Here is a 10,986-nt window from a genome sequence, read left to right as displayed (position 1 = left end):
TAAGATGGTTTCCGGAACGCCAAAAATAAAAATGTTGATAACTTTCGAAAAACATTTCAGACAGCTTAGATTTGATGTGCAACTACTAGAAATACCCTTTCTGCTATAGTGGGACGTGAAAATTTAATGTTCTGAAGCTTCCCTGCAAAGTTATGGCACAATGCAGAAAATGCGTTTTCAGCCTGAGATAAGGTCGATTCCGGAACGCCATACATAAAAATGTTGATAACTTTGGAAAAACACATCAGACAGCTTAGATTTGATGTGCAACTACTAGAAAGACCCTTTCTGCTTTAGTGGGAGGTTAAAATTTCATGTTGGGAAGCTTCCCTGCAAAATTATGGCACAACGCAGAAAACACGTTTCCAGCCTGAGATAAGGTGGGTTCCAGAACGCTAAACATAAAAATGTTGATGACTTTGGAAAAACACTTCAGACAGCTTATATTTGATGTGCAACTACTAGAAAGACCCTGTCTGTTATAGTGGGAGTTGAAAAATTCATGTTCTGAAGCTTCCCTGCAAAGTTAATGCACAATACAGAAAACGCGTTTTCAGCCTGAGATAAGGTGGGTTCCGGAACGCCAAGCATAAAAATGTTGATAACTTTGGTTCAACACTTCAGACAGCTTAGATTTGATGTGCAACTACTAGAAAGACCCTTTCTGCTATAGTGGGAGGTTAAAATTTCATGTTGGGAAGCTTCCCTGCAAAATTATGGCACAACGCAGAAAACACGTTTCCAGCCTGAGATAAGGTGGGTTCCAGAACGCTAAACATAAAAATGTTGATGACCTTGGAAAAACACTTCAGACAGCTTATATTTGATGTGCAACTACTAGAAAGACCCTGTCTGTTATAGTGGGAGTTGAAAAATTCATGTTCTGAAGCTTCCCTGCAAAGTTAATGCACAATGCAGAAAACGCGTTTTCATCCTGAGATAAGGTGGGTTCCGGAACGCCAAACATAAAAATGTTGATAGCTTTGGAAAAACACTTCAGACAGCTTAGATTTGATGAGCAACTACTAGAAAGACCCTTTCTGCTATAGTGGGAGGTGAACATTTCATGTTCTGAAGCTTCCCTGCAAAGTTATGGCACAATGCGTAAAACGCGTTTTCAGACTGAGATAAGGTGGGTTCCGGAACGCCAAACATAAAAATGTTAATAACTTTGGAAAAACACTTCAGACAGCTTAGATTTGATGTGCAACTACTAGAAAGACCCTTTCAGCCATATTGGGAAGAGAAAATTTCATGTTCTGAAGCTTCCCTGCAAAGTTATGGCACAATGCCGAAAACCCGTTTTCAGCCAAAGATAAGGTGGGTTCCGGAACGCCAAACATAAAAATGTTGATAACTTTGGAAAAACACTTCAGACAGCTTAGATTTGATGTGCAACTACTAGAAAGACCATTTCTGCTATAGTGGGAGGTTAAAATTTCATGTTCAGAAGCTTCCCTGCGAAGTTATGGCACAATGCAGAAAACGCATTTTGAGACTGAGATAAGGTCGATTCCGGAACGCCATACATAAAAGTGTTGATAACTTTGGAAAAACACTTCAGAAAGCTAAGATTTGATGTGCAACTACTAGAAAGACCCTTTCTGCCATATTGGCAAGAGAAAACTTCATGTTCTGAAGCTTCCCTGCAAAGTTATGGCATAATGCCCAAAATACGTTTTCAGCCTGAGATAAGGTGGTTTCCGGAACGCCAAACATAAAAATGTTGATAACTTTGGAAAAACACTTCAGACAGCTTAGATTTGATGCCCAACTACTACAAAGACCCTTTGTGCTATAGTGGGAGGTTAAAATGTAATGTTCAGAAGCTTCCCTGCAAAGTTATGGCACAATGCAGAAAACGCATTTTGAGACTGAGATAAGGTCTATTCCGGAACGCCATACATAAAAGTGTTGATAACTTTGGAAAAACACTTCAGACAGCTTAGATTTGATGTGCAACTACTAGAAAGACCATTTCTGCTATACTGGTAGGTGAAACTTTCATGTTCTGAAGCTTCCCTGCAAAGTTATGGCACAATGCAGAAAACGCGTTTTCAGCCTGAGATAAGGTGGGTTCCGGAACGTCAATCATAAAAATGTTGATAACTTTGGAAAAACACTTCAGACAGCTTATATTTGATTTGCAACTACTAGAAAGACAATTTCTGCTATACTGGTAGGTGAAACTTTCATGTTCTGAAGCTTCCCTGCAAAGTTATGGCACAATGCAGAAAACGCGTTTTCAGCCTGAGATAAGGTGGGTTCCGGAACGCCAAACATAAAAATGTTGATAACTTTGGAAAACCACTTCAGACAGCTTAGATTTGATGTGCAACTACTAGAAAGACCCTTTCTGCTATAGTGGGATGTGAAAATTTCATGTTCGGAAGCTTCCCTCCAAAGTGATGGCACAATGCAGAAAACACGTTTCCAGCCTGAGATAAGGTGGGTTCCAGAACGCTAAACATAAAAATTTTGATAACTTTGGAAAAAAACTTCAGACAACTTATATTTGATGTGCAACTGCTAGAAAGACAATTTCTGCTATAGTGGTAGGTTAAAATTTAATGTTCAGAAGCTTCCCTGCAAAGTTATGGCACAATGCAGAAAACGCATTTTGAGACTCACATAAGGTCGATTCCGGAACGCCATACATAAAAGTGTTGATAACTTTGGAAAAACACTTCAGACAGCTTAGATTTGATGTGCAACTACTAGAAAGACCATTTCTGCTATAGTGGGAGGTTAAAATTTCATGTTCTGAAGCTTCCATGCAAAGTTATGGCACAATGCAGAAAACGCGTTTTCAGCCTGAGATAAGGTGGGTTCCGGAACGTCAATCATAAAAATGTTGATAACTTTGGAAAAACACTTCAGACAGCTTATATTTGATTTGCAACTACTAGAAAGACAATTTCTGCTATACTGGTAGGTGAAACTTTCATGTTCTGAAGCTTCCCTGCAAAGTTATGGCACAATGCAGAAAACGCGTTTTCAGCCTGAGATAAGGTGGGTTCCGGAACGCCAAACATAAAAATGTTGATAACTTTGGAAAACCACTTCAGACAGCTTAGATTTGATGTGCAACTACTAGAAAGACCCTTTCTGCTATAGTGGGATGTGAAAATTTCATGTTCGGAAGCTTCCCTCCAAAGTGATGGCACAATGCAGAAAACACGTTTCCAGCCTGAGATAAGGTGGGTTCCAGAACGCTAAACATAAAAATTTTGATAACTTTGGAAAAAAACTTCAGACAACTTATATTTGATGTGCAACTGCTAGAAAGACAATTTCTGCTATAGTGGTAGGTTAAAATTTAATGTTCAGAAGCTTCCCTGCAAAGTTATGGCACAATGCAGAAAACGCATTTTGAGACTCACATAAGGTCGATTCCGGAACGCCATACATAAAAGTGTTGATAACTTTGGAAAAACACTTCAGACAGCTTAGATTTGATGTGCAACTACTAGAAAGACCATTTCTGCTGTAGTGGGAGTTGAAATTTTCATGTTCGGAAGCTTCCCTCCAAAGTGATGGCACAACGCAGAAAACACGTTTCCAGCCTGAGATAAGGTGGGTTCCAAAACGCTAAACATAAAAATGTTGATAACTTTGGAAAAAAACTTCAGACAACTTATATTTGATGTGCAACTGCTAGAAAGACAATCAATTTCTGCTATAGTGGTAGGTGAAACTTTCATGTTCTGAAGCTTCCCTGCAAAGTTATGGGACAATGCAGAAAACGATTTTTCATCCTGAGATAAGGTCGATTCCGGAACGCCAAACATAAAAATGTTGATAACTTTTGAAAAACACTTCAGACAGCTTAGATTTGATGTGCAACTACTAGAAAGACCCTTTCTGCTATAGTGGGAGGTGAAAATTTCATTTTCTGAAACTTCCCTGCAAAGTTATGGCACAATGCAGAAAACGCGTTTTCAGCATGAGATAAGGTGGGTTCCAGAACGCTAAACATAAAAACGTTGATGACTTTGGAAAAACACTTCAGACTGCTTATATTTGATGTGCAACTACTAGAAAGACCCTGTCTGTTATAGTGGGAGTTGAAAATTTCATGTTCTGAAGCTTCCCTGCAAAGTTAATGCACAATGCCGAAAACGCGTTTTCATCCTGAGATAAGGTGGGTTCCGGAACGCCAAACATAAAAATGTTGATAGCTTTGGAAAAACACTTCAGACAGCTTAGATTTGATGTGCAACTACTAGAAAGACCCTTTCTGCCATATTGGGACGTGAAAATTTCATGTTCTGAAGCTTCACTGCAAAGTTATGGCACAATGCCGAAAACGCGTTTTCAGCCTGAGATAAGGTGGTTTCCGGAACGTCAAACATAAAAATGTTGATAATTTTGGAAAAACACTTCAGACAGCTTAGATTTGATGTGCAACTACTAGAAAGACCCTTTCTGCTATAGTGGGATGTGAAAATTTCATGTTCGGAAGCTTCCCTCCAAAGTGATGGCACAATGCAGAAAACACGTTTCCAGCCTGAGATAAGGTGGGTTCCAGAACGCTAAACATAAAAATTTTGATAACTTTGGAAAAAAACTTCAGACAACTTATATTTGATGTGCAACTGCTAGAAAGACAATTTCTGCTATAGTGGTAGGTTAAAATTTAATGTTCAGAAGCTTCCCTGCAAAGTTATGGCACAATGCAGAAAACGCATTTTGAGACTCACATAAGGTCGATTCCGGAACGCCATACATAAAAGTGTTGATGACTTTGGAAAAACACTTCAGACAGCTTAGATTTGATGAGCAACTACTAGAAACACCCTTTCTGCTATAGTGGGAGGTCAAAATTTCATGTTCTGATGTTTCCCTGCAAAGTTATGGGACAATGCAGAAAACGCATTTTCATGCTGAGATTAGGTCGATTCCGGAACACCAAACATAAAAATGTTGATAACTTTGGAAAAACACTTCAGACGGCTTAGATTTGATGAGCAACTACTAGAAATACCCTTTCTGGTATAGAGGGAGGTGAAAATTTCATGTTCGGAAACTTCCCTGAGAAGTTATGGCACAATGCAGAAAACGCGTTTTCAGCCTGAGATAAGGTGGGTTCTGGAACGCCAAACATAAAAATGTTGATAACTTTCGAAAAACACTTCAGACAGCTTAGATTTGATGTGCAACTAATAGAGAGACCCTTTCTGCCATAGTGGGAGGTGAAACTTTCATGTTCTGAAGATTTCCTTCAAAGTTATGGCACAATGCAGAAAACTCGTTTTCAGACTGAGATAAGGTCGATTCCGGAACGCAAAACATAAAAATGTTGATAACTTTGGAAAAACACATCAGACAGCTTAGATTTGATGTGCAACTACTAGAAAGACCCTTTCTGCCATATTGGGACGTGAAAATTTCATGTTCTGAAGTTTCCCTGCAAAGTTATGGCACAATGCCGAAAACGCGTTTTCAGCCTGAGATAAGGTGGGTTCCGGAACGCCAAACATAAAAATGTTGATAACTTTGGAAAAACACTTCAGACAGCTTAGATTTGATGTGCAACTACTAGAAAGACCCTTTGTGCTATAGAGGGAGGTTAAAATTTAATGTTCAGAATCTTCCCGGCAAAGTTATGGCACAATGCAGAAAACGCATTTTGAGACTGAGAAAAGGTCGATTCCGGAATGCCATACATAAAAGTGTTGATAACTTTGCAAAAACACTTCAGACAACTTAGATTTGATGTGCAACTACTAGAAAGACCATTTCCGCTATAGTGGGAGGTTAAAATTTCATGTTCTGAAGCTTCCCTGCAAAGTTATGGCACAATACAGAAAACGCGTTTTCAGCCTGAGATAAGGTGGGTTCCGGAACGCCAAACATAAAAATGTTGATAACTTTGGAAAAACACTTCAGACAGCTTAGATTTGATGTGCAACTGCTAGAAAGACAATTTCTGCTATAGTGGGAGGTGAAACTTTCATGTTCTGAAGCTTCCCTGCAAAGTTATGGCACAATGCAGAAAACGCGTTTTCAGCCAGAGATAAGGTGGGTTCCGGAACGGCAAACATAAAATTCTTGATAACTATGGAAAAAACATTTCAGACAGCTTAGATTTGATGTGCAACTACTAGAAAGACAATTTCTGCTATAGTGGTAGGTGAAACTTTCATGTTCTGAAGCTTTCCTTCAAAGTTATGGCACAATGCAGAAAACTCGTTTTCAGCCTGAGATAAGGTGGGTTCCGGAACGCTAAACATAAAAATGTTGATAACTTTGGAAAAACACTTCAGGCAGCTTAGATTTGATGTGCAACTACTAGAAAGAACCTTTCTGCTACAGTGGGAGGTTAAAATTTCATGTTCTGAAGCTTCCCTGCAAAGTTATGGCACAATGCAGAAAACGCGTTTTCAACCTGAGATAAGGTGGGTTCCGGAACGCCAAACACAAAAATGTTTATAACTTTGGAAAAACACTTCAGACAGCTTAGATTTGTTGTGTAACTACTAGAAAGACACTTTCTGCCATAGTGGGAGGTGAAACTTTCATGTTCTGAAGCTTTCCTTCAAAGTTATGGCACAACGCAGAAAACGCGTTTTCAGCCTGAGACAAGGTGGGTTCCGGAACGCCAAACATAAAAATGTTGATAACTTTCGAAAAACACTTCAGACAGCTTAGATTTGATGTGCAACTACTACAAAGACACTTTCTGCAATAGTGGGAGGTTAAAATTTCATGTTCTGAAGCTTCCCTGCAAAGTTATGGCACAATGCAGAAAACGCGTTTTCAGGCTGAGATAAGGTGGGTTCCGGAACGCCAAACATAAAAATGTTGATAACTTTGGAAAAACACTTCAGACAGCTTAGATTTGATGTGCAACTACTAGAAAGACCCTTTCTGTTATAGTGGGAGGAGAACATTTCATGTTCTGAAGCTTCCCTGAGAAGTTATGGCACAATGCACAAAACGCGTTTTCAGCCTGAGATGAGGTCGATTCTGGAACGCCAAACATAAAAATGTTGATAACTTTGGAAAAACACTTCAGACAGCTTAGATTTGATGTGCAACTACTAGAAAGACCCTTTCTGCTATAGTGGGAGGTCAAAATTTCATGTTCTGATGTTTCCCTGCAAAGTTATGGGACAATGCAGAAAACGCATTTTCATGCTGAGATTAGGTCGATTCCGGAACACCAAACATAAAAATGTTGATAACTTTGGAAAAACACTTCAGACGGCTTAGATTTGATGAGCAACTACTAGAAAGACCCTTTCTGGTATAGAGGGAGGTGAAAATTTCATGTTCGGAAACTTCCCTGAGAAGTTATGGCACAATGCAGAAAACGCGTTTTCAGCCTGAGATAAGGTGGGTTCCGGAACGCCAAACGTAAAAATGTTGATAACTTTGGAAAAACACTTCAGACAGCTTAGATTTGATGTACAACGACTAGAAAGAACCTTTCTGCTGTAGTGGGAGGTGAAACTTTCATGTACTGAAGCTTTCCTTCAAAGTTATGGCACAATGCAGAAAACGCGTTTTTAGCCTGAGATAAGGTGGGTTCCGGAACGCTAAACATAAAAATGTTGATAACTTTGGAAAAACACTTCATGCAGCTTAGATTTGGTGTGCAACTACTAGAAAGAACCTTTCTGCTACAGTGGGAGGTTAAAATTTCACGTTCTGAAGCTTCCCTGCAAAGTTATGGCACAATGCAGAAAACGCGTTTTCAACCTGAGATAAGGTGGGTTCCGGAACGCCAAACATAAAAATGTTGATAACTTTGGAAAAACACTTCAGACAGCTTAGATTAGATGTGTAACTACTAGAAAGACCCTTTCTGCTGTAGTGGGAGGTGAAACTTTCATGTTCTGAAGCTTTCCTTAAATGTTATGGCACAATGCAGAAAACGCGTTTTCAGCCTGAGATAAGGTGGGTCCCGGAACGCCAAACACAAAAATGTTTATAACTTTGGAAAAACACTTCAGACAGCTTAGATTTGTTGTGTAACTACTAGAAAGACACTTTCTGCCATAGTGGGAGGTGAAACTTTCATGTTCTGAAGCTTCCCTGCAAAGTTAAGGAACAATGCAGAAGACGCGTTTTCAGCCTGACATAAGGTGGGTTCCGGAACTTCAAACATAAAAATGTTGATAACTTTGGAAAAACACTTCAGACAGCTTAGATTTGATGTGCAACTACTAGAAAGACCCTTTCTGCTACAATGGGAGGTTAAAATTTCATGTTCTGAAGCGTCCCTGCAAAGTTATGGCACAATGCAGAAAACGCGTTTTCAGCCTGAGATAAGGTGGGTTCCGGAACGCCAAACATAAAAATGTAGATAACTTTGGAAAAACACTTCAGACAGCTTAGTTTTGATGCGCAACGACTAGAAAGACCCTTTCTGCTATAGTGGGAGGTGAATATTTCGTGTTCTCAAGCTTCCCTGCAAATTTATGGCACAATGCAGAAAACGCGTTTTCAGCCCGAGATAAGGTCGTTTCTGGAACGCCAACCTAAAAAATGTTGATAGCTTTCGAAAAACACTTCAGACAACTTAGATTTGATGTGCAACTACTAGAAATACCCTTTCTGCTACAGTGGGAGGTGAAAATTTCATGTTCTAAAGCTTCCCTGCAAAGTTGAGGATCAATGCAGAAAACGCGTTTTCAGCCTGAGGTAAGGTGGGTTCCGGAAGGCCAAACATAAAAATGTTGATGACTTTGGAAAAACACTTCAGACAGCTTAGATTTGATGAGCAACTACTAGAAACACCCTTTCTGCTATAGTGGGAGGTCAAAATTTCATGTTCTGATGTTTCCCTGCAAAGTTATGGGACAATGCAGAAAACGCATTTTCATGCTGAGATTAGGTCGATTCCGGAACACCAAACATAAAAATGTTGATAACTTTGGAAAAACACTTCAGACGGCTTAGATTTGATGAGCAACTACTAGAAATACCCTTTCTGGTATAGAGGGAGGTGAAAATTTCATGTTCGGAAACTTCCCTGAGAAGTTATGGCACAATGCAGAAAACGCGTTTTCAGCCTGAGATAAGGTGGGTTCTGGAACGCCAAACATAAAAATGTTGATAACTTTCGAAAAACACTTCAGACAGCTTAGATTTGATGTGCAACTAATAGAGAGACCCTTTCTGCTATAGTGGGAGGTGAAAATTTCATGTTCTGAAGCTTTCCTGCAAAGTTATGGCACAATGCAGAAAACGCGTTTTCAGCCTGAGATAAGGTCGTTTCCGGAACGCCAAACATAAAAATGTTGATAACTTTCGAAAAACACTTCAGACAGCTTAGATTTGATGTGCAACTACTAGAAAGACCCTGTCTGTTACAGTGGGAATTGTAAATTTCATGTTCTGAAACTTCCCTGCAAAGTTATGGCACAATGCGTAAAACGTGTTTTCAGCCTGAGATAAGGTCGATTCCGGGACGCCAGACATGAAAATGTTGATAACTATGGAAAAACACTTCAGACAGCTTAGATTTGATGTGCAACTACTAGAAAGACCATTTCTGCTATAGTGGGAGGTGAACATTTCATGTTCTCAAGCTTCCCTGAGAAGTTATGGCACAGTGCAGAAAACGCATTTTCAGCCTGATATGAGGTGGTTTCCGAAACGCCAAACGTGAAAATGTTGATAACTTTGGAACAACACTTCAGACAGCTTAGATTTGATGTGCAACTACTAGAAAGACCCTTTCTGCTATAGTGGGAGGTGAAACTTTCATGTTCTAAAGGTTCCCTGCAAAGTTATGGCACAATGCAGAAAACGCGATTTCAGCCTGAGATAAGGTGGGTTCCGGAACGCCAAACGTAAAAATGTTGATAACTTTGGAAAAACACTTCAGACAGCTTAGATTTGATGTGCAACTACGAGAACGACCCTTTCTGCTATAGTGGGAGGTCAAAATTTCATGTTCTGATGTTTCCCTGCAAAGTTATGGGACAATGCAGAAAACGCATTTTCATGCTGAGATTAGGTCGATTCCGGAACACCAAACATAAAAATGTTGATAACTTTGGAAAAACACTTCAGACGGCTTAGATTTGATGAGCAACTACTAGAAAGACCCTTTCTGGTATAGAGGGAGGTGAAAATTTCATGTTTGGAAACTTCCCTGAGAAGTTATGGCACAATGCAGAAAACGCGTTTTCAGCCTGAGATAAGGTGGGTTCCGGAACGCCAAACGTAAAAATGTTGATAACTTTGGAAAAACACTTCAGACAGCTTAGATTTGATGTACAACGACTAGAAAGAACCTTTCTGCTATAGTGGGAGGTGAAAATTTCATGTTCTGATGCTTTGCTGCAAAGTTATGGCACAATGCAGAAAACGCGTTTTCAGCCCGAGATAAGGTCGTTTCCGGAACGCCAAACATAAAAATGTTGATAGCTTTCGAAAAACACTTCAGACAACTTAGATTTGATCTGCAACTACTAGAAAGACCCTGTCTGTTACAGTGGGATTTGTAAATTTCATTTTCTGAAGCTTCCCTGCAAAGTTATGGCACAATGCGTAAAACGCGTTTTCAGCCTGAGATGAGGTCGATTCCGGAACGCCAAACATAAAAATGTTGATAACTTTGGAAAAACACTTCAGACAGCTTAGATTTGATGTGCAACTACTAGAAAGACCCTTTCTGCTATAGTGGGTGGTTAAAATTTCATGTTCGGAAGCTTCCATGCAAAGTTATGGCACAATGCAGACAACGCGTTTTCAGCCTGAGATAAGGTGGGTTCCGGAACGCCAAACATAAAAATGTTGATAACTTTGGAACAACACTTCAGACAGCTGAGATTTGATGTGCAACTACTAGAAAGACCCTTTCTGCTATAGTGGGAGGTGAAAATTTCATGTTCTGAAGCTTCCTTGCAAAGTGATGGCACGATGAAGAAAATGCGTTTTCAGCCTGAGATAAGGTGGGTTCCGGAACGCCAAACGTAAAAATGTTGATAACTTTGGAAAAACACTTCAGACAGCTTAGATTTGATG

The sequence above is a fragment of the Synchiropus splendidus genome, unplaced genomic scaffold (genome assembly GCF_027744825.2).
Source record: "Synchiropus splendidus isolate RoL2022-P1 unplaced genomic scaffold, RoL_Sspl_1.0 HiC_scaffold_24, whole genome shotgun sequence".
Lineage (NCBI taxonomy): Eukaryota > Metazoa > Chordata > Actinopteri > Syngnathiformes > Callionymidae > Synchiropus > Synchiropus splendidus.
This window is presented reverse-complemented; position numbering follows the sequence as displayed.